This window comes from Sturnus vulgaris, chromosome Z (assembly GCF_052056855.1).
Source record: "Sturnus vulgaris isolate bStuVul1 chromosome Z, bStuVul1.hap1, whole genome shotgun sequence".
NCBI classification, from domain to species: Eukaryota; Metazoa; Chordata; class Aves; order Passeriformes; family Sturnidae; genus Sturnus; species Sturnus vulgaris.
Genome location: NC_142283.1, coordinates 12,118,607 through 12,142,095, shown reverse-complemented (window position 1 = coordinate 12,142,095; position 23,489 = coordinate 12,118,607). Strand labels below are relative to the sequence as shown.

Genomic DNA, 23,489 nt, shown 5'->3' with positions numbered 1-23,489 from the left:
TGATTGAGAAAGACTATTTTGATTGGGCTTACTTTATCATGGCTAAACTCTGAAAATTCCTTCTTTCTGCACAAGCAAAATAGGTTGAATTAGTTTTTAATAGTTAACTTTTGTAGCATGTTTCAAACAGCTCAGTAACAATAAACTGAATTATTCACACAGGTGTTAGATACATGCTTTTGGAAATATTAGCAGGCTGTTCTGAAGTATCATGAGTGCATGAAGTACCATGGAGGAAAGGCTGAGAGAGCAGGGCCTGTTTAGTCTGGAGAAGAAAAGACCAGAATCACATCAATGTCTGTATCTGAAGGGAGGCTGTCTAGAGAATAGAGCCAAACTTCTCTGTGGTGCTGAGCAATAGGAAATGAGGAACGGGCAGAAACTGATGCACCAGAATATGAGGAAGAACTTTTTTACTGTGCAGATGATCACACACTGGGACAGATTTCCTGGAGAGGCTGTGGAGTCTCCCTCACTGGAGATACTCCAGAACCTCAACACAATCCTGAGCAGTGTGCTCTAGGATGACCCTGCTTGAGTAGAGAGGTGGGACCCGATGAGCTACTGTGTCCCTTCTACCATTACACATCCTGTGAGTGAGAAGTGGAAACACACCACTGATTTAGGATAGTATGCATCTGGTCTCTACTCCTACAACTTCTCAGAAGTTGTTCCATAGCATTGTAGAGCCGAAATCTGTTAATTCTGTGATCTTCTCTCACACTTACTGGACTCAATGTAAGAATCCTGTGGGTTTTTTGTTGAGCCTCATATTCTTCTTTGAGTTGTCTCAGTATAATTTGGACATTAGAAAGCAATATGTAGGCTTTTTATATTAAGTTACCATGCTTTCACACTATGGTTTTAGTAACTTACAGGATATTGATGGAATAAGCAATCATTCAATGAACTGAAATTATGTAGGTAATGAGCTTTGTTAATAAAATACGGACTTTTTAACGTTTCATGTTTTCATATTTTAAATAATACTATGAATGTTAAAAGAAAAAAGTGTATTAGAATTATTTTATAATAATTGAAGTATATTCTGAAGTTTTCACTGTAGGTTTTAAAATGTATGTACTGAACATACTCAAAAAATGTGTGTGAACTCAGCTGAAAAATAGTTGTAACTGATTTTTAAATGAATCTTCTAATTGTTTGCTTTTCAAGCTCATGTTATTTTCATAATCCTTTTTTTACCAGTATTGGCAAAGCAAAGCCTCTGTTATTTCATAGTACCTTTGACACCCTTCAGATTAATATACTCAGCTAAAAAAGTTTAAATACCTCACTCTGTTGGGAGTTTGGGTCTAATCAACTTGAATTATGACTACAGGTATAACTTTGATTAAAATAGTGTTAAAAATAACTGTGATGGTTATTTCAACAGCAAATCACGGTGTGCTGTCATTGAACGTGAGTTGTGTGATTGCCATTCAATTTTAGTTAAAAGGTAGCATCAGTTGTAGCTGGTTAATAAAGCTACTGGGCAGTGAGCATTTGCTCAATATCGTACCTCAATTTAACAGGGATAGTGAAGGATAGGGGAGAGGTATGTGTTTGGAAGAAAGGTTAAAAAGATAAATACTTGTTTGGCTTTGGTATCTCCATGTGCTTCTGTAATAACAGTACCTCTGATATTGCTTGCTGGTCATGGTCACAAAGATAGTATATGCTAACTTGAACCGACTGCCAAAGATTAATTGGGTTCATGACTATGTTCATTTGTGTTTTAAAGCAGTTGTTCTTTATTAAATATTAGTCATCTCTAGTGGAAATAAGAAATTTTAGAAGCATTAATGCCTTTTGAGATCAGAGAGAATTCATTTTGCCATTACTTCCACATGGATTTTTCAGAAGATAAGAAATAAAATTCAGTAGACAAGACTATCATCTGAATAAGTAAATACAGTTGTATTAGTGGACAAGTAGTTTGATTTCTCTATGGAAAAGTTAAACTAAAACATTGAAGTTTAATTATCAATAGCATTTTGATATGGCTTTTGTAAGTGTAGTATTATTCTTCAGGGGTGCATTTTAACCCTAAGGTGATAGAATATTAATCTGTACTGGAAGAAGAAACCTTATTCATGTAGACTGTATTTTCAAAATAAAAAGAATTTATGTTATGCGAAATAGTATAATGATGCCTCTCTTAATGCAGTGATTTTTTTGAAGCTACAAACTTTATGTTCTTATCCTGTAATAGAATTCTGGTGACATAGTCAAACATTACTTAAGACTTAACTTTTCACACATAGGTTAAATTCTTGGAATGAAAGTTGCTTTTTTTCTGGAAATCAGTTATCAATAAAAAGCTCTTATTTGTGCTGTTAATGGTATGATTGTTGGCTGCTTTAAATAGATTGTGAAATGTGCTGAGTTTCACAAAGTTGAGTTTGGCTGTTAGTAGATTGGCCTTTTTTTGTAGTAACTGGCATGTGGAAGGAACTGGAAGGAAACTAGGACTTCTCATTGTTGTGTGACAAGAGTGCAAAGAAATCATGAAAGCATAAATTGTGTGAGTTGGCTTTCCCTTTATTAATGAAAAAAGGTTCTCAGGATCACATGAGCTTTTTCTCTTCTCTGAAACCCCTGCTATGGAGAGTCCACATTTCTGCTGTTCTATTTAAAGAACCTCAGCCAAGAATCTCTTTAGAACTGAGCAATAATTTTTGTTACAGAATAGTATTAAAAGGTCCAATTTAACACATTTTTTTACAGAAATTCAGGTGTATTACTCAAATATGCCTATTTTGCCTCATTGTTCTCAGTTTAAGTGAAGTAAGTCATAAAACTCAATATGCACAGTATAGCAGAGTACTTGGTTGTGCTTTGCTATTTCTTGGAGAAAGATTTAAATTTATTTGCATACTGTAAGCTGAAATTCAACTGATGAACGAGATGCATTTCCTTCAAGCCCCCACTGGCTTGTTGTGTTACAGACTGTACTGGAGTTTGAGGGTTGAGGACTCTGTATAGATAGTGAGATGACTTCTGTTTCAGGTCTGCCAGCCTGACCTCAGTGCCAGGGCAGGCCATGGAGCAGATTGTGCTGAGTGCCATCCTGGGGCACATGCAGGATGACCAGGGGGATCAGGCCCCATCTGCCTGGAATCTTACTAGAGTCCAGACAGGCAACAGCCTGTCTCCCGTAGAATTCTCCTGGAGAAACTGGCTGCTCATGGCTTGGACAGGTGCTGTGTCACTGGGTGAAAAACTGGGTATCTGGAGCCTGGGAGTGATGGTGAATGGAGTTACGTCCAGTTGGTGGCCGGGCACCAACCAGTAGAGTTCCCCAGGGTCCAGAGTTTAATGGAGTGTTCCCTCAGTCAGTCTGCAGACAGCACTGCGTTGGGCAGCAGCATTGACCTGCCAGCGAGTTGGAAAGATCTGCAGAGGGATCAGAACAGGCTGGATCAGTGGGTGAGGCCGACAGCCTGAGGTTTAAAAAAGAGCAACTGCACAGTCTGCCTTGGGTCACAACAACCCTTTCAGCTCTGCAAGCAGGGGGAAGAGTGGCTGGAAAGCTGCCCTGTGGGAAAAGGCCCTGGGGTGCTGGTCAGCAGCTGAAGATGAGCCAGCTGTGCCCAGGTGGCCAAGAAGGCCAAGGCCGTGCTGGCCTGTGTCAGCAATAGTGGGGCAGCAGGAGCAGGGCAGTGAGCTGTGGCCTGTGCTGGGCAGGGCTGTGGCGGCAGCTGGAGTGCTGTGTCCACATCTGGGCCCCTGTGAAGCAGAAAGAGCTTGAGGGGCTGGAGCGTGTCTGGAGAAGGGCAAGGGAGCTGGAAAAGAAGCTGGAGCATGAGTCAAATGAGGAGCAGTTGAGGGAGCTGGGGATGTGTAGCCTGGAGAAAAAGAGCCTGAGTGGGAACTGTATTGCTCCCTACAACTGCCTGAGAGGAAGTTGTAGTGAGATGGAGATCTCTTTCTGCCCAGTAACAAATGATAGGACAAGAGGAAACAATCACAAGTTATACCAGGGGAGCTTAGGTTTGATATCAAGGAAAATTTCTTCATCAAAAGGGTTGCCAGGCATTGGAGCAGGCTGCTGGGGAAGTGATGGAATATCACAACGAGGTAAAAAACGTTATAATTTCTAAGTCTCTGGAGGTACTTAAAAGACATGTAATTGTGGCACTTAAGGACATGGTTTAGTGGTGGCTTGGCAGTGTTATTGGTGTTGATGATCTTCAGGGTCTTTTCCAAACTAAACGATTCTTTGATCCTAAAAAAATGACAAATGTATACCTGAGTAAGCATGTCAGGATAGAACTTTTCACTGTCATTGTATATGCTGAAGTAGATTCCTGCCCCTTATTTTGATTTGTCTTCTAATGTGTGAATTGTTTGGTTTTGGGGTTTGTGATTTTAGTGTATATTATTTTGTAACTGTTTTGGGGAATATGGAAAGGTAAGAGTGTGAATAAAAATATAATACATACTGGTTATAGAAATAAGAAATGAGGTTCAAACATAGAGGTGAAAATAAAAAGTACTGTAACATTAAATATATCCCTATAACTTCAGTGGATATTACCCATCAGTGTCTTACAAGACTTTTTTTGTGCAAGAGTTGTGCGAATATCTTTGGTCACAGGCTTCGTATTCAGATACATACAGAAAGGAACTGTATTCCTTTTTGATGCTTGAGTTGTGCTTGGAGAAACAGAATAAACTTCAGAGTGATAGGAATAAAGTGTTACTACATCAGAATTATTATAAGGAATTTGGCCAATCTACTTGTTGTATGTCATGCGGCTATGTGTTGGAATAATATAATGGAAATTCTAGAAACAAAGAAACATGGCAGGTAGTGTGCAGAGATCTTTGTTGTGACAAGTGTTTCTTGCTTTTGGGTTTTATGGTTAATATTCTTTTTATAAGTAGTTTTGTAATAAATTTGTGTCCTTAACTGGGACAGATTTGTAGACTCCTTCTGTACAACTCATTAAACAAGACATTATAAATATGGTTTTCCTAATTGCCATAGATAGTTGTTTCTCAGTGTGCACAGAAAGCTCTTGCTTGAAACTGATCTCTCTTCTCAGAAATTTTTCATTTGCCAAGTAGTGGCAAGTACTTTGATGAAGTAATGCTGCTTTTCATGCCACTCCTTGGTTTTCCTTAATTACAACATACAGCTACAAAAAAGTTAGTGCTGCAGAGAAAGGTAAAATTGAGGTGAGTTCATAGCTAGACCTCCATTTCAGTGTTTTTGTTTGCAGGGAATAGAAGGGGAAGATTTAGTTATTGCTGGCAGCACAGACCTAAAGATCAAGCTTACACAGTCTGTTAAAAAGCAGTAGTATGCTGTTCCAAGAGGACTGCCTATCAAAATAGCTATTCTCACAGGTGTGCAGGCTCTTTATTGTGCAAGAGGATAATTATTTTTTTTTCACCGATAGTGTGTACTATTTTTTAATGTACAAACTATTTATATTGTGAACATTCATTTTGGGAAGCCCTGCTGCATAGTTAACATTAATTAACCTTTATCTGGCTATGTTCAGGAGCGTATGTAAAATGGAATGGGAAGGAAATATACCGTGTTGATACCTACTTTGGGACATTGGAATTTAGTAAGTTGGAGAGTACACTGGTTTGTAATTTTTTATAAGTGTGTTTTGTTTCAAGCTTTTCATTGAATTAAACTCTCCAACCGATTTGATAGATTAGGAAGTGAACATTACTCAGTTTGCTGAGTGCATGGGGATAGCTCCTCGCAACATCCACACCCACTGTCAGAACTTTACACATTGTAGCAAACAAATTAATGTTCATTGTCCATAAATTGGGGAATTATCTTTATTAATTAGTATTCTCTCTTCTGTTGGTTATTGATTTCTTGCTTCTTTTCCTAATTAGCCCACGTTTTCACTCCTTTTATCATCTTTATCCCAGATAGAGAGGGTTTCAATACAATTGCTGAGTTTTTTCTGTTAATTTCTTATTTCAGGGTTCTGCAAAATGTCCTTGTGGTCCGTAAATTCTGCATTCCTTGTGTCCAGTTTCAGCAATAGATCTCTCTTACAGGCTTTGTTAACCTCCTCCTAGGTCTGAGATCACTGAAGCTTATCCAGGTTGATTGGAATTGTTTTAGAAAAGTTGAAGTAATTTTCCCAAACTCTGTTCCCACAAAAGCAGGCTATGACGGATCTTGCTAAATGCTGGCTACAGTGACAGATGACAGAGCGGAAATTTACACTGCTTATGATAAATTAAAACAGTAAATTAGAAAATTATTTAAAACCGTTAATTAGATAAGTTATTGGGAAAGTTTTACCATTAACTAAGCACTACATGGTACAAAACTATGCATTTGTCAGGGATGGGGATCAAACACTGTTGCGTGAAGGTTAAAGAATTTTCCAGCATTTTCCCCCACTGCTACATAGACCTTTTTTAAAAAATCTAACTTTGTTGGGAAACAGACATAACAACAAGACTGTCATGTAAGTCACTAGCTATAGGAAGTGTTTTGTGAGGCTATGGTATAAGAATTTGAGCAGATATGTTCATGTTCTACAAGAAGCAGTCATGCTGCTGGTATCCTCATAAATGGTCAAGGTTTCTTCTACTAGTGTGATGTAGCAACAGCTCTTTTTTTACATTTTCATTCTAATGGAAACATTCAGTTATCACTGATAATTGAAACATTTTAAATGCCTCTTTATTAAAAAGTGGAATAAAAATTGCTAATTTTTTTAATGTTGTTTAGTATTGCAATCCATTCCTTGCCTGCTTGAACCGTCTGTGAAGAGGTTATTGGGTAGTGCAACTTTTTTTGACTGCAACAATGTTGCTTGTCATTTCGGTCATTAACAGTTTCCTCTGTTGCTTTCCTAAGTCTAGCATCCCTTGGAGCAGGCTAAGCTTCATCAAACTATGAAACAAGACATTTCTTTTGGAAATGGAGTGAAGTAGTTTGATCTAACAAGCTCTTAGTTTTATTAAGTTGCATTTTGTGTGTACAGTGTCTGAAAAAAAATACCGAGTTCCTCAGCTGTTGCTCTGGCTACAGGTCATAGTAGTGCTGTCTTTGTAGTTCTAAATTCAGATGCAAGTCTTGCAAAGAACTTCCACTTTGTCTCAAGTTGCTGACATCTTAGTGTCATACTGCTACTGTCCATCTTGGTTAGTGCTGCTCAGATTTCATATGTCTTTTCCATGGTTACTTGTTTCCAAAACACCGTCCTAATATTTGATGTGTTTTGAAAATACACATTTGAAAGTATTTTTTAGTGTGTCGCAAAGTCTTTTGGTAATCATATTGATCTGGATGGTTCATCATGTTGATCTTTACTATTCAAGAAAATGTAAGCTTCTTCTTAGGACCAGAAATTTGTCATGCTTTCATTTGTTGGCTTTTTCATGGAATTAAATGGTGAATTCTGGTGCCCAACACTTTGAAGCATTGTCAGAAGTCTACTTATTGTCTTGTAAGGGTCCAGGTGGGTAATCTTTACACTGCTCTTGCCTATTTAGTAAAAAATACTTTTCCCATAGCTGATGGGAACGCAGTTCTGCATTTGAAATTTTGGTATTTTGGTGCAACTTGCTTATTTCAGTGAAAATGCTGGCCAACTGACCATTTTGCTGTTCAGTAAAAGCTTCAAGTAAGAAGTAGACACTTCATTTTCATGACAGGGAAATCAGCTTTCATTCTGAAAGAGAAATTTGTACTTTCAGGCCTGTACCAGTGCCCTTCCAGCTCCCCTAATGCTTGTGCAATGGAAACCTCAAGTTTAGAGGTTCTTAGAGTGAAAAATTTATGATGTGCAAAGCATAGGTTGTAAAGGCCTAAGTAGCTGTGCTTCTTCTACTATAGTAGAAGGGATACCCGACCAAAGTCAACTTGAACTCAATGCTTTTTTTGTGTGTGTGTGTGAGTTTTGGTTTTTTAGAATTCAGCTGTGTTGTGGAGGGAGAGATGGAGGTATTTGAGTTAGACATTCTTCAAAGAAAATGCTGTATATGCCTTGAATAATAGGATTTCTGGAGTTAAATGCCTGCCTCTTCTCACTGAGATTGTTTGCAACATCTGTATTTTCTACTCAGAAAGATCTACATTTAAGATCTCTACTCTTCTTAAGCTGTTTCCCAAAGAATTTGCAACCCAAGGGCTCAAGTAAAGTCTCCTTGATTACTCTGTATTAGTCATGAAAGACTTTGATGTGGAATGAAGTTTGGGTAAAATTGTTGGCTATGTGCTGGTGCTTACAATAAAAATAATTTCTGTATAGCATCTGCTATACACTAGGATGTAAACCAATTAAAAAAATTAAAGCTGATTATGTTACAGTGTACTTACTTCTGGCATCAAAAGCGTATTTGTCAGCAGTTTTGGATTAAAAGCTTCAGTGCCACTGATGCTGTAATTGTCACCTGTTATTGCTGAGAAGATAGTGTCCGTGCTGAAATACATGAAATTCCAAGGTTAGCAAGCCCAGTATATGATCATATATCATTCCACACAGTTGCTTTTTAACATAAAGCTAAACTGATTTTTAAAAATAAGACGGTATACTAAAAAATTTGTCTACAGACTTTATCAATACCAGAATTAGAGACAATGGCATACTTCCCAATTTCTTTATATACCTATTTCTTTAATAATTCTTGTTACCAATCTTCCTTCTCCTCTGTATTTCAGCAGAATTACTGTATTATTGTTCCATGGTATTCAAATTGTTCAACTAGAAGCATTTCATTGTATAGGACTCTAATTTTAGCCCGTTGTTGTGGAGCAGTGACTCTGTTTCCACAAAAGCAAGGAAAAAACCTTACAAAAATGCATGCAAATGATTTCTAACATTTGCTCTAGCACTTTTCTACATTTTGTTTTGTTATTTCAGTGAAAACTACAGGTCTAAATTGGAAATTCAAGATGGAAAAGGGCACTTGCTACTGTGATTTTTCTTTCATCCCAAATAGAGCTTATTTGTTTATATGTGTTGTTATATATGTTAATGACTTTTTAGAAATCTAATGTACTGAACATGTCTTGGGGGAGAAATGACAGCATAGAATAATGATACTTAATTCACACATATAAGTGTCTAAATATGTTCAGAAAAAGCTCTAGAGAGTTTTAAGAGCAGGGCATAGCTTGGAAGCAATTAAACAGTTTTAATTAAGTTAATCTTTCTTGCTTTTTTTCCCTCCTTTTTTTCCCCTAGACTGTCACTGACATTTCATACAGGGTACCAAGAAGCACAAGTATGCCTGAGTACCAGTTCACATACATATATGGTTATTATATTTTTGTCCTAGAACATCTTTGTTAATTTAACATGTATACACTGTAAATCTATATCCTTGCATTCAGTTAAATTCATTCTACTGTTGTGTTAATGCATGCCAGTGCAATCAAGTACCCGGAATATTATGAGGCTTCTTTTTAGTTAATGTAAGACTAATGGGATGTTTGAATTGACATGGAGTTAGGTCTCTAACAAAAGCTTTAGATGCCAGTCCAAGTGATGGCTTGCTAATTAAATGTCCAAATGTCATTAAGACCTTGAGAACTAGACTTGATTCATAAAGCTTTTTCCAAAAAAATGTTTCAAGTGCTGGAAGCTGAAAAGAATTAATTGAATGGAGAAAGAGAACTTCTCTTCCTCTAAAACCAACGGATTTGTATTGCTTTGTTTCCATGAAAGAGTAGTTGTCCATACATGACTGTCCTTATACTGTTCCAAATCACTCTCTCAGTTTTACTTGTGAGCAAGATGTCTAGGTCTTTTATTTTCCACAAGTGAAATAGTGCCTAGAATGATGTAAAGCTACTGAAGAGTCCATGTGACAGTCTGGTATGCGTGCACCAAGGAAGACCTGAAGCTAGTTTGTAGTGACAAAGCCTGGTTGTAATTCACTGTTTTCTAATTTAGAAGTCTCAGGTGGGTTAGAATATTTTAACTTGCTCGGAAAATATTGGAAGATGTGTCTATTTTCAAGGTACCAGTGCTGCTGTGGCTGTTTTATTTTTGCTCTCTGTCAATATATTAACTCTTGTCTTAAGAGTCAGCTGCTCTGAATATGGGTGGGTTTGCCCTTCCTTAGCCAGTGGCTATTGATTGAAAATTTTCTGACTAGTGACATAGAAGTGATAGAGTTCTTTAGAATGCCAAATAATTGTGTGGGCAGTTTGCCACCTGGTTCACTGTTTGAAGAACCATCTATTTTATTCAATCTGTGTTCCTTTAAGTTTGCTGTACCATTTCTGAACATGAATGAGTAGTGCTTTTCATCATTCTTGCCTCTGTTCTGAATTTTCTAAGTTCTGAATATAATTATATTGCTTCTGTTCTCTAGAATCTCCATAAGTTTCAGAGCTGCTTTATGTTGTAGAAACCTCAAATCCTTAAAAAGACACGATTTTTGTGCTAAAGCAATTCTGCTGCTCATAGCCCGTGGTGCAGAACATTAGCAGGCACTTGGACAGGGCAGTAAGGCTGTCATGAGCCTCACTAGTGGCTCTTGGCAGCATTTGCTCTTTCGGAAAGGAAGGGCAAAAACCAGTAAATACGAGAACACCAGGAAATGTGTCAGCCATGTGTAGACTAGAAAGCCCCTGCTCTTGTAGCTCACTCGGTGAAGTCATGCTGTGACTCCAGCCTTTCCTGGAAGGGCTTGGACATAGTGGAGTGGCTGTGTGCTGTCACAGGTGCTGTCCTACCTTTTGTGTGGTGGGTGCACATCTGGGCACAGAGGGGCAGTTCTGGGCGAGTCACTCATCCAGGTGACTCTAGTCACACCTGTGTGTGATAACATGATGAATGAGTGCCATGACATGAATGTCGCATGAAATTCCCAGGTGTCTGGTCACAAGATGGGGCAAAAAAAATCAAGTAAAAAGTGAGACTGGAGAACAGCTCATTCATAGTCTTGAATAAGAAGATTTCAATTACTTCCTATTGTGTTTCTGGAGAAGGACTTTGGTTTTCTGTTCGAGTGACAGAAAGGATTTTTGTCAATGGCATGGGATCTTTCCTGTTGTTTCTTCCTTGTTAGAACAAGTAATACCTACTGTGAAGATTTCTGCCTTTCTTTTGCCACCTGGGGTAATTAGCTTACAAAATTAACTCCTTCAATGTTGTGGGAAATACTTAAAATTCTTGAGCTCTCAGCTTACCTTAATTTGCAGGCATTAAGTTTCCCTGCAAGACTACTCTATTCGGAATTTTTCTTTGTGTGGAAAGAATGTATTATGTTTGTTGGCCAGAGTTTTCTTGGGACTGCTCAGTGTACTTGGGTTTGCAAGGCAAACTTTAAACTTGAGTAGTTTGAGTTTTAACGTTAAAACATTACAAATTACTTCTAGCAAGGGATTCTGTACTCGATTAGAAATACATACATTTATTAAAGAGTAATTAATCAATGAAATGCAAATCCATGCTAAGAAGGGCCGTTTCTGTCAAATCTGGTGCTCTATCTGACTCGCACTGGAGATTTTTGAAAATACAGTCTTTTCATTTAAGATTGAAGTATTTGGGTAATGTATTAGGAGAAAAAGTAGTCTTCTAGTACACTTAGTGATGGAGAGCTTTTATAAGTATTGTTGTGATTAATTAAAATTTCCCCTTCTCATGTCTATAGGGATTGGAATGTAAGATGCAAAGTACTCCAGTAATCTTCGATTTTTAAATTGTTACATCTTAACTTGTTTCTACAGAGTTACATTATGTACTTTAATCATGCAATTGTATCATTGGTTCTAAGGTTTAGTGCATGCAGTTTAAGTATTTTCGTTGAGTAGTTGGTGACCCTGGATTCAAGCTGGGAAGAGAAGCTGGCGCTGAAATATGTATTCTATCTAGATCAAGGAATTCCCGCCTTCTCAGTTTTTGACAGACTTAAATGTGTTTTTTCTGCTCTTTTACTCCACTGATGCTTTATTTGTTCTGGGCATGGATATCAGTCCTTTTCTTCAGCTTTTTCCCAGTACTGTACTGAAATAACTTGGGTAGTGGTAAATTTTCAGTAGTAACTGTCTCAGATGCTGGTTTTGTTACTTTGAAGATGCATGGTGATTTGCAAGATGATGAGTGGCCCAAAGAAAGGACAGTTTTGTGTGACTCCTAAAATTGTGGATCATAGAGCACTGTTGCTACATGTGTAGAGCTTGATACTGGAAGCAGCTTGTCTAGAAATACAATGAATATTTCAAATTTGTATTCCTTCTACTCTGCAGGTAGATCAATTTTTTAAAAGTATTCATGCTGCTCGAATACTGGGCAAAGCAGCTTATGCTTGAATTTTTATCCCCTGTTGGCTATTCAGTAAGTTGGACCTTCATTATTAGGAGAATATATCATAAGATATTACAGATTTCTCAGACACTTCCCTCTCCAATGACAGGAGTGTTACTGAAATCAAGATTTTAAATGTCATTCGTTCAAAACCCCAACAGAAAAGTGTAGCTCCTAGCACCCATACCAGAAACACATATTTTGAATGGAGGCTGTGTATTTTTAACTTTCAATAAACTGACTAAACTGTGTGCCAAATGAGGAGGGGAAAAAATTAGTATGCCACCATTGCCTAGAGGCTTGAGTAACAGCAATTCCCTAAGGGAGTGAGACCCAGATCATCACATTTTTATGGTGAATAAATAAGCTGAAGAGAGTAAGAATGCTTCCAAAACAAAAGCTAACCCAAAAATATTACATGAATCATTATTTGCAATGATTAATATGGCAGTGAGCAGAAAACCTGCATGTTGGCCAGGTGTCTTGGAGGGTTGTGCTATCTGAGAGCACAAGTCCATTCTTGTCCTGGTTTTCAGCTGAGATAGAGTTAATTTTCTTCCTTCTGCAGGAGTGCTGCCTCCCACAGCAGCTCATCTCTGCATGCACAGAAATCAATTAATGGTGAAGTTCGGTATTGGTCCCAAGAAATGAGCTGGGGGATTTTCTTTCTTAACCTTACCAAGCAATCAACTCAATCTTGCTGGTGTGAGACTTGATTATAATTGTTCCAAGACCTTATGAATATATGCACACTGCAAGGAATTAAATTCTTGCAGCATTAACTGAATTGTAAACTTTCATGTATTTCAGTCCTGGAGTGGATCTCAGCACTGCTCAATGTGACCCTTACATTAGAGGCTGTAGAACAGTAAAAATTGGTATTTTTTAAAATACCTTGTCTCAACTTGTGGGCTTAATTCTACTGAACTTTTGTGATTTGATTAACCACATCAGTGTTGGGAAATTCATTTCCAGTTTGTCTGATCTGTGCTGATAGATCTCCTTAAACTTGTGACACTTAGAAATATTTTCAGTATGCAGTGATAAAAAACAGCCTACCTTTTTCTAAACCAGCTAAGTTGTACTCCTTAAACCATACAACATAAATCTTCCTTGACAAGCCATTTTTATTTGTGGTCTTTCTTCAAACTCCCTAGTAATTACTTTTATGTACTGAAATGTGGAATTTTTTTATATTTTTGAATATAATATATGTGTCCTCAGATTCCTTGCCAACACTTTATCTTGTAAATGACAGTTTTTCTAGATTGATTTGATACAGTTGTCCAGTTGTAGCTAAGAGCCTCTGAGGCTTGATTTTAAGTGTTCAAAAGATTATAATTATGGTGAGAGAGCACTTGCTAAGCCATGACTTAGCAACATCTTTGTGTTTCTAGATTGTCACAGCCTTTCTTAATGCAATGGGTTTTAAGAAATTTGTCTCTAGGTGGAACCTTTTTAATCTTAGCCGACTTAGAGAATGGTCATGGTTAACATACGTTTTTTGGAAAAGGTCGTTGCCTACAGGATTCCACAATTAACTTTTCCTCCTTTTCAATACCTTTGGCAAAAAAAAATGCTGATGACCTTTAGCTAAATAGATGACCTTCGGCTAACTGATTTATTACTACTAAAATGTCAGAATGCTTACAAGAAATCAGCTCTTGCATTAAGAACACCTGGCTCAAACCAAACAAAGGGAGGACTGAAAAGAAGACTGTGAAGAAAAAGGTAAATATTCCACTGATAGAGCTTCCATTTGTCAGAGTAGTGTAGAATTCTGGGATGCTCCTGGGCACTGTAAAGTTACATAACCATGTAGCATCCGTGTTTTAGCAGGGACGTCTGTCAACTAAAGTGTAACGAGAAACTGAATCTTTCCATACACTTGCACATGGAGTCATCCATGTGTCATGCGAGCATTGTGACTTCTTATGTTTAATGCTGAGTGTGAAGAAGCAGCAAAATAGGGCTTTATCTTGTAACCCAGGCGATGCAAGTGTTCTAAGTGTGCACTTAGTGCAGATCTGCCATCAGACAGATCCAGAGTCTGACATTTCCCAAGAAACACGGGGAAATATATGGGTTTTTAGCTTTCTTTAAACATATTTTTCTAGTCTATGGCCCCAGTGGAGAAAAGAGAAAAAGTATGTGTTAATGAAAAAAGTCCTCTAGGAATAACTTTCTGTCAGAAAAAAAAATCTCCAGAGAATCCCTGAGGTATGCTTACCAAGGGCTTTAATACTGAAGATGTTCAGCCTTCAAGATCATTAACAGATTGCTGAAACAGAATTACAGATGGGCTAAAAGGTGCAGTTACAAGTTTTCAAATTCGTTGGATAAGCAGTTGTAGTGAGTGAGTTGGGGCATACTAACACAGCCTCGTCAGTGGGATAAGCTACACCTGAAAGTCAGCTCTTCATCTGATCACTGTGAGCTCACTTCCTGCACATTACAGACACATGACAAGACTCCCAGCTCAAATCTCTAAAATCAGCTTCCAAATTTCTTCAAAGGTTGAGCCATTTAGTGGATTGAATGAGCACCATCCGTGAAGTAAGAAGAGAAAATTACGATATGCAGATAGAGAAAACTACCTAAGAAGCCTGAAAGAGGTACAGCAGAGGAAATGAAGTGATATAATGCCAGGATAGTGTCATGGTAATTAGTGGCTGAGGAAATCATAGGTAGTGTGACACAAAGTTGTCAGGTGGTGCTTACTGTATAGCTGAGATAGAAGAGTGGATGGTGAAATACATTGGATTAATGGTTTTCTAAACAAACTCTCTTCATTACTGCTTTACTGTGTTTAGGAAATGTGACTAATATTGCAGACGGGGCCATGGCTCCACACTAGAGCTAACAGATGTGAAGAAGGAAGCAGTATTTCTACTTTTTTTTTCTTTTTTTTTTTTAATTTCAAGCAAGAAGGAGAGCTTCATGCAGATGGAAAAACTTAGTGAGGGGGAAGAAAGTATGTGTGGGAGATGCCCCAGAGAGCAGACTACTTCTGGACAAAAGTAAGGAATTGGCAAACAGTAGAGAGCATTAAATAGTAAAGGATTTAAAGAGCAAGTGATGTATTTTTGTACCTCTGACTTAGTTATGAAATAACTAAACAGCATGCATTTTTCTGCTTTTCTCATTTAGCTTATGATACATGTCCGTGGGGTAGTTAATTGACCCCTGTGAAAGACAGACCTTGTCACTGCTTGTGGAAAAATCTTCTCAAGTTCAGGAACTGGTAGCACAACTTCCTGGAGGGAAAAAAAAAAAGAAAAAAAAAAAAGTAGAATTTAGTACATTAGTATAGTAGAAAATCTGTTCTCTCTACAGAAAATTCCTGTCTGTTTTTGTAGGACTAGTGCATGTGTTCTGGATGATGCATTGGGAACAACGACGGAGTTCTTCATTCTTTCTTCATCTGCACAAGAAAAGCAGTCCTTTAGGTTCTTGATCCTCAGGAAACCTTTTTCTGATGACCTTTCTAGTTCTCATAGTTGGAAGATTCTATAGTTGGGGAAATACGCAAATATATCTGAGAGAATTTTGATGGAAAAAGCAGGGCTGCAGCTCTTAATTGCCAAAACAGTGATATTAATGCCAATAGGAGGAAGTTATGAGTTTTTTCAAGTGTGTATATACAAACTTTTACTGCTCCTGGTCACATGGTAAGGACAGGCCTCAGAGGAAACCTGGTCTTTGTGTGGTAGTGAGAGGTGAATGTACCTTCACAGTACTAAAGAAAATAAGAAACAATGTTCAGCTTCATTCATTTTTTTTCCCCCATGTAAAGTTGAAAGGCACAAGACAACCTTTGGTTACAGCAGCTGCTAAAATTCATCACCAAATCCTGTGTTGAGATGAAACTTTCGTCTATGTAAAACAGATATGAAATGTCTTCAGTTTATTTTGTTAATGAAATCTGTAAAGTACCACCTTTCTAAAAAGTGCAGTAAAATACAAGTCAATGCCTAAATCTTGCACTGGAGAATTCTAAAGGCAAGATCTCAGCAGCTACTATCGTATCACATTTGTAAGTAATGCCAAAATAGTTCCTGGCACCAGAGAGAGAATTTAGCTCATTACCGAACCACTCCCTGCTCAGGGTTTCTGAGGTAGGTAGTTCTGTACATGTTCAATGACTAATAATGAAATATCAATCACTTTAAGTATATTAAATAGTGAAAAGCTTCTAGGGAGAAGAGTATTGCTGCAGAGGGTGAGGTTGCAACAGTTGAGAGAATTGTCCCATTTATGAGCTAGCTCTCTAAAACCAAAAAACCTCTTGCAATTTCTGTTGTGGTAGTCACGATTTTATGAGGCGAATAGGTATTTTGGGGAATGTACCTTAAGTTTTTTAAAAATTAGGCCTTAATCTACTCAGAGATTCTAATTAGCACTACTTAGTAGTGAGTTGTAACCGTTAGTGATAATATTATTTAGTCTCAAAAAGTATTCTTAAATGCAATGGGAAACACTTACTGCGTAGATTGCATCAAAAATTGCATTAAAAATATTGCCAATTCCATTTCTAGACGCAAATTCCCGTCTGACTCTTTGAGAATGATGGGCTGAGTAGGCTGCAGGGATCTTGTCCAAAATCATAGAAGTAATTTGAAACTGAACAGGTATCTTTAGATACTAAAAAATTCTGTCCCTTGGATTTGATAGCTTGCATGGATTCATGCAGATATTTGAGTCTTCTAACAGATTTTAAAGGGTGGGTTTATGTAATATCATGCAGGTATTGCTAAGTCTGTCTTGGTAATGGTTTCTTTCAAAGAACAAAAAAGTCATCTTGTTCCATCTGCCAGATAGAAAATAATCAGCCAAAAATAAACATAGTCCAAAGACTTTTTCCTGTGCAATTACTTTCTTTTTTCCTGCGAGCCTGATCTTTTTTTTTCCCCTCAAACAATGTTTTGTTGGTATCAGTTTTATTAGAAAAATCCAGAGCTGCACATAGAAAGCAGTTTTGAGGGAATATATTCACCCGTGTAGCAGTGTTTTGACACCACTGGAAGACGCAGTATGGGAAGGGTCAAAGCATGCTCTTCATTAAACTGAATTTCACTTAATGCTGGATTTTACTGCAGAGGCAAGTGCATGTGACACTGACACAGACCATAAGCTGCCATATTTATGAAATCATAACAGAATGGGCATTACTATGAGGGAGGAAGGGAAGGCTTTTTCCCTCCCACTCAGCTGTCATCTTGGCAGAAAGTATTAAAGAATTTCTGCTTCTGCTTGTTCTGCAAATAAATATGGGACTTCAGGCTACAGAGCAGTGAATTTGCTCAGATTGTGATTCCCAGACTCAAAAAGGATTAACCAATACCAAGAGTAGCAAAAATCTTTTCATATAGTGGCAACTACAGTTAGTTTTTCAGAGCTGCAGAAAATGCACTGTGGTGTGTGTAAATTAATACAAATAGCCTTCCATCTTTAATACATCTGTTTTAGGTTCTAGAAAATTAACTGTACTTCTCAAAGCTTAGTTTTTCACTTTCAAGTGGGGAATTTAGCTTTAAAGTACATAGTCTTTTAGTTTCTTTGGTTTTCTGGTGTCATCATTGCACACTTAGTCATTCCAGGTTGTGTGGCTCTTGCCACTTCTGAACACTGGCCACTCTTCTGGTTTAAAACTATTACTGGAGCAACCTGATTTGGTATTAAGCTACAACTCCTATTGCAACAACTTGCCAACTGATAACACAGGTGTTGAGTGGTACCTGTATTTATTTGAATGTACACTTACATTAACATAAAGAATTTTAGGATCAGAGAACTTCACAATAACAACTGGGAGCATTTTGGTTTGCTTTTCTGAGGGGTGGAGCAGTGGTGTACGTCACTAAGATATCAAGTAAGATGGCTTTAAGTCTAATGCCTAGTTAGATTCTAAATTTTCAGCCTTTTAAGAGTACTGTGACAATTTGTTGCAGCTGAGGGAGGAGGAACATTTCTGTGAAATGGAATCAAGTGGCTCATAAACCACCATAAACCATAGGATGTCAACAATTACTGTAATTAATAGAAGCTTTACACCAAAATATCATAAAGCCTGCAACACCTTTGACTAATGGGCCACTTAACTCTGGTTTAAAGTGTTTTACCGTAACAGCTGAAGTGACAGAACATCTACAGTTAGCCTGAGTGGTGAAGTTAGAAAGAATTTTGTGCAAAACTATCCTGAAGGTAGCAGATGATGTGTCACACATTATTGTAATTCTGAAGATACTTGATAAAAGGTTATCTGGTAAAGAGCATCTCTTCTGAGTGTGAATTCTGACTGGAAAAAGGAGGTATGAGGAAACAGCTGAAATGAAATTAGTAGCGTTTAAGTAATGTGTGGTGCAATTGCTTGCATGCATGCACAGGCCTGCAGTGCCTTTAATTTAATCTCATCCCAAGCACGAGGTCCTACATGTCTGCTTGTCTCATGCAAATTAAAAAAAAATATAGGCAGAATGAAGGATTATAAGAAGGCATACTAAGATACATGTTTCTAATGAATTACCTATCCTTATGTCCCCTTGTATAAACATATAACTCCACATTGTAACATATGTAACACGCCACAGGGAAGGGCATTGTTCTGCTCTAGGTGAGGAACCCCTGCACCTTCTCAGATGTCTATCATTGCCCTGTTTTGTTGAGATGAGTTGCACTGCCCATGGATCTATTCTTGAATCATTCTAGGGGATTTAAAAAGTTTAATATTGTGCTGTTTCTGCAAAGCTGACCTTTATAGCAAAGTTTTTTAAAAGATTCCTATAGTACCTGTTATATAGATAATTGTTGATTTTTAAAGTGAAAAACAAATGCAAACAGTTGAAATACGGCTTAATTTCTGCTGTCTCTTGGATTTTAGTAGTGTGTTTCTGTGAGGTTTTAAGTCATCCTCATGAACACATTGTCACATCCTTACCCTTGGAGAGAGATTAAGTTCTGAAAGGAGATTATAAAATCGTTTCATAAATTGTTTCATAAATTCATTTGTCCTTTAGATTTCTTCCAACTGGTACTTACAGTTCTGATTTAACATAGCTTAAATGTACATCTACTTATTTTAAGTTACCAAGTAGCAGTAACAACTTGGTACCTGAAAAGCACATGAACACAGTGTTTTACTGAACCGCAGAGAAATCTGAGATGCCCTTGAAGGACACGCTTCCTGCTGCCTTTTTAATAAGCAATGTCTCCGTTTATTTCTAGGTGAGTTGTAGCAGCTTTAACGCGACTACACGCAGACCGTCGTTTCATTTTTGCATGAGGAATGTACGATGCTGCGTTTCGGGCAGGCGGTGAGGAGCCGCAGCAGCGGCGGGGAGCGGCGCGGCCGGGGCGGATTTGCGCAGCGCGGCTTCGGCTTCGGTGTCCGGGCGCTCGGGCAGCGCCGGCGCCGCGCCCGGGGCCGCGCGCGGAGCTCCGCCCGGGGCGGGGCGGGGGCGGCCGCGCGCGCCATTGGCTGCGCCGCACGTGACCCGCGGGGCCGCGCCGTGCGCGCGGCGCTGGCACAGCCGGTGGCGCGGGCGGGGCCGGGCGCTGGCGCGGGGATGGAGGCGCGGCGGCCGCGGCCATGGGGTGAGTGCGGCGGCAGCGGCGGCTTCCCGCGCGGGCGAGGATCGCCGCGCCCGGGACGGGCAGGGAGGGGGAGGAAGCGATTTCAAGGGTTAAAGAACAACAACAAAAAAAACCAAGCGCCACCCCCCCCCCATCCTCCCGAATACCGGAAAGAAAAAAAAAACAAGAAAACCTGGGGTGCGAGAAAGGGCTGTCGCGCGGCGGGGAGGGGAGCCCCGCAGCCGCGGGGACGGGCGGGCGGGCACGGCGGGGAGCCGCCACGGGCGGGACCGAGCGCAGCCTGCCGCGCCGGCCGGAGGCACAAAGCCCTGCGGAGCCCCTGCGCGGGCTCCGGGGCCGGGAGGAGGAGGAGGAGTGGCGGCGGGCTGGGGTCTCGGGGCGGGCAGAGCCGCGGAGGTGCCCCTCGAGGGGCGGCGAGGCGCTGCCCGCGGGTGGCACCGGCCCGGCTTTGTTAGGGACGGGCGGCGGCGGCGCCTCCGCTGCCGCAGCGCGGGGAACGCGCGGGTGGGCGGCCGGCGGGAACGCTCGGGGGGCAGCGCTGCGCCCTCGGCGCGCCCTGGGATCCGCTGACTTCTCACAGATTTATTTAACATCACAAAGAGGTGCTTGGGTCCGCGACTTAACCTGAATGCTGTGGGAAATCTTAATAAATTATGTATGAAGCAGTGGGTCCTTTCTTCCCCTTTGTCAGATACGCAGCTTTTATGCTAGTAATTAGGTCATTGCTATCAGAGCGCTCCTTGCTTTCGTAAAAATGTGTGGCGATTTTTGGAGGACACATATGCTGCCAGATCATTTCGGCCTATTCGGGTTTCGTGTCAAGATAGCAGTATTCTTCCTGTTGTACATGGAGGACCTTGTTTGTGGGCTGTAAGGGGCATTTTTGGTTTGATAGGATTTTCTTCAGAAGACCAGTAGGGCCCGGTTTTTACTTGATTTGGAGAGTCATACCCTGAAAAATGCCTTTTAATGGCGTAGCAAGAAGCACACAGTTTCGTAGTGCATGGAAGTATTTTCAGTAAATTTCAGTGAATATGTGAATAGCACAGTATAGATCTATTTCTGTTTTTAAGTGCTTCTTCCATCCTTTGCTGTTTGTTTTGTTGAAAATGCTTCTTAATGTTTTTTCCTACTGTCTTTTTACTGTTTGGTTAATTTTTTGTTACCTAATGCAGATAATAGTTTTATGAGTATTTTGCCAAGATTATTGTTCTTTGAAAATGCACATAAGCATGTATACTGAAAGCCATTTCCTGGAACCAGACTCTTCTGTATTTTTAAGGAGACTTGAAGTAACTGTTAAAATGCTCTTCTCCTTCTCAGTTCTGTTAAATACAGTCATGCGCAAAAGAAGGTTTGATGAAGAAAAATCTCAGTTTAAATACCTGTTTTATACATCCCCCAAAACCATTTTATATATATACCATTATTTTTAGAATTATGAGTCTCCTGTCTTATCAGTAAGAGAAGCTTTGGATAATAATTACATTTTAAAACATCACTTGAGGACTTACTCTTTGGAATAACTGGTTTCAAAAGGTAAATTGGTGATACTAGATATTTCTGCTTTGGCATTTTGAATCTGCTTTACAATTGCTTAAATGTTAGAAGAAACAGAAATGCAGAGGTGTTTTCACCCCTTTTTTTTCTGAAAAGAAAGATTATGACAAAAGCACAGTAGTGATGATGACTATTATGATGACTATTACGGTGATGTTTCTTCCTGTACCTTTTTCACTCTTAAATAGTATCATTCTGTGTAACCACTGTGGTAGTTCTGTAAGTCACATTCTGAAAATGGTAAGTTGAATACAAGATCGCTTTTTAGTATAATAAGTTATTTATGAGTGCAGACTTTCCTAAACATCATCCCTGAAATGCAAAATAAATGTTCTGATACATCTTGTCACAGTATGGTGTTGTTATATCAGCATGGAATAATGCAGCACAAGTTGGAAATGCATGTGGCTACAATTGATTCTCTTAATCTCTAAATTCTTACATTGGATTTTAATATGCATCTTAATTTAGTTAGTAAAATGTTTGTTGATGACATACAGTAAATTCATTTATTATCAGTGTGGCAAAATCCTGTTTAAAATAGGTCATACTGCTATGGTGTGCTGTGATGGTAAATTATTGTCAGCAAAGACCTAGTTTCCACTAATGGTTTTCCAAAATTCATGCAGCATCTGTGTGGTCAGGTGCTGATACATTTCCTGCAAAATGAATGTCTTTTGGTCCTTAAAAGTGCTGAAGGGAACCCTGAAGATGGCCCTGATAGGTCACTCGAGATGGAGAAATATTTATTGTAAATTATTTCTGTAATATATAATCAAAATTTTTATAGTATGTATAATGTTTTTAATTACAACTTATTTGTTTCATGTTAATTGTTTTGAGTTTGTGTTTTCAGGTAAAATAGGAAAGGAAATACTTGTCTTAGACTTTTTAATAGCTTAAACTTTCTGGAATTGAATCCTTAAAGATTACAATAAATGTAAAAGTAAACAGGAGCAAGTCATGTGCAGTGAGGGCATACACAATTAGTCGTGAATAACAAAGATGATCATCTTGAAGGGTGAGTGTTCAGGCTTGTGAATCATTCCTGATCCAATGTAAGTTATGATTCATATGATGTCTGGAGTGGTTTGTGTTCAATATAGTATTTAAATGCAAATCATGTTTCAAATTTTCACAGTCATATTCTGAATACAGCGTGACTAACCAGCTAAGGAACTTCCCAACCCAAAATTATAAAGGAAGAAGTGGGAATTTTCTTGACAGTGTAAAGAAGCTGAACTTGACAGTTCATAACCTGAAACATATGACTTCTTGATTTTGCTCTTTTTGTATTAATAAGATTTTCTTTTCATTGTTAGCATTCTTTAGTGAAATTCCAAACATTAAATTATTTCTGTTTTTCACACAAACACACACTTGACCTTTATCATTCTTGACATGTAATGAAGCGCAGAAGAGTTCAGACCATGATGTTCGCATTCCTTCTCCTCAGTCTTCTACGGAATGCTGAGAACATGCATCACTTATCACTTTTGGTTAAGATGAACAGATGATGCTTCTGTTCATGAGTGGTGAGTACAGGCCAGGTATTGAATTTACAGTGGTATCTCAAAATATAATGATAGATTGAAAGCTTTTGCCAAGTTATGAATTAATTTCTGAAAGAATTAAACACAAAAACCAAGTCTTTACCCTGTCCACACTCAAAAGGTACAGTTCAGAAGGTCAAGTATAGTAATCTTTGAATGCTTTAGTCTGCTCTCCACAAAATATAGCCTTCATGCAGAAGTGGATAGAAAACCTAAAAAGAAAATCTTTGTCATGCAACTGAAGTTTAGAGAAAATTGTGTGGTCTTCTTTTAAAGGGACTAACGCTTTCACAGATTGTGTTAGGATAGCTAAAACAGTAACAGCTCTTCATCTGGCCTTTACCTTTTTTTTTACGTAGTTGAAAACCCCAGGAAGCCACAATATGCGTAATCTAGAGATTATAATTTGGTATGATTTGTTCTCAATTTGTTTCAATGTTGTTCTTTTCAAATTTATTAAAATGAGTAGTGTTATATAACTTGCAATTAATTTTCTGTTATCAAAGCCCTTGTTGCTAAAAGAAGATGG

General features: G+C 38.7%; 1 protein-coding gene and 1 long non-coding RNA gene across 5 annotated transcripts in view; one reads left to right on the top strand and one right to left on the bottom strand.

Annotated features, from left to right (window-relative positions):
• APC (APC regulator of Wnt signaling pathway) overlaps positions 1 to 23,489 on the top strand; it is a 93,724-nt gene that overhangs the window by 1,875 nt on the left and 68,360 nt on the right. For 2 of the 3 annotated variants that reach the window (XM_014892042.2, XM_014892041.2), the window contains exon 1: positions 19,783 to 19,847. The exons of the other annotated variant lie outside the window; for it this stretch is intronic. The gene's annotated coding sequence lies outside the window, so the exon portion shown is untranslated. Of the gene's footprint in view, positions 1 to 19,782; positions 19,848 to 23,489 lie in introns of those variants that run through there. 3 annotated transcript variants of the gene reach the window in all.
• Positions 1,338 to 15,515, bottom strand: LOC148219678 (uncharacterized). Of its 2 annotated transcripts, none has more exons than XR_015799455.1 (3): positions 15,456 to 15,515; positions 8,315 to 8,417; positions 1,338 to 3,396 (listed from the first exon to the last, which is right to left on the bottom strand). It is a non-coding gene; the product is annotated as an uncharacterized LOC148219678 (long non-coding RNA). The 2 variants fall into 2 exon arrangements; XR_015799456.1 differs by lacking the exon at positions 1,338 to 3,396 and adding an exon at positions 5,803 to 7,667.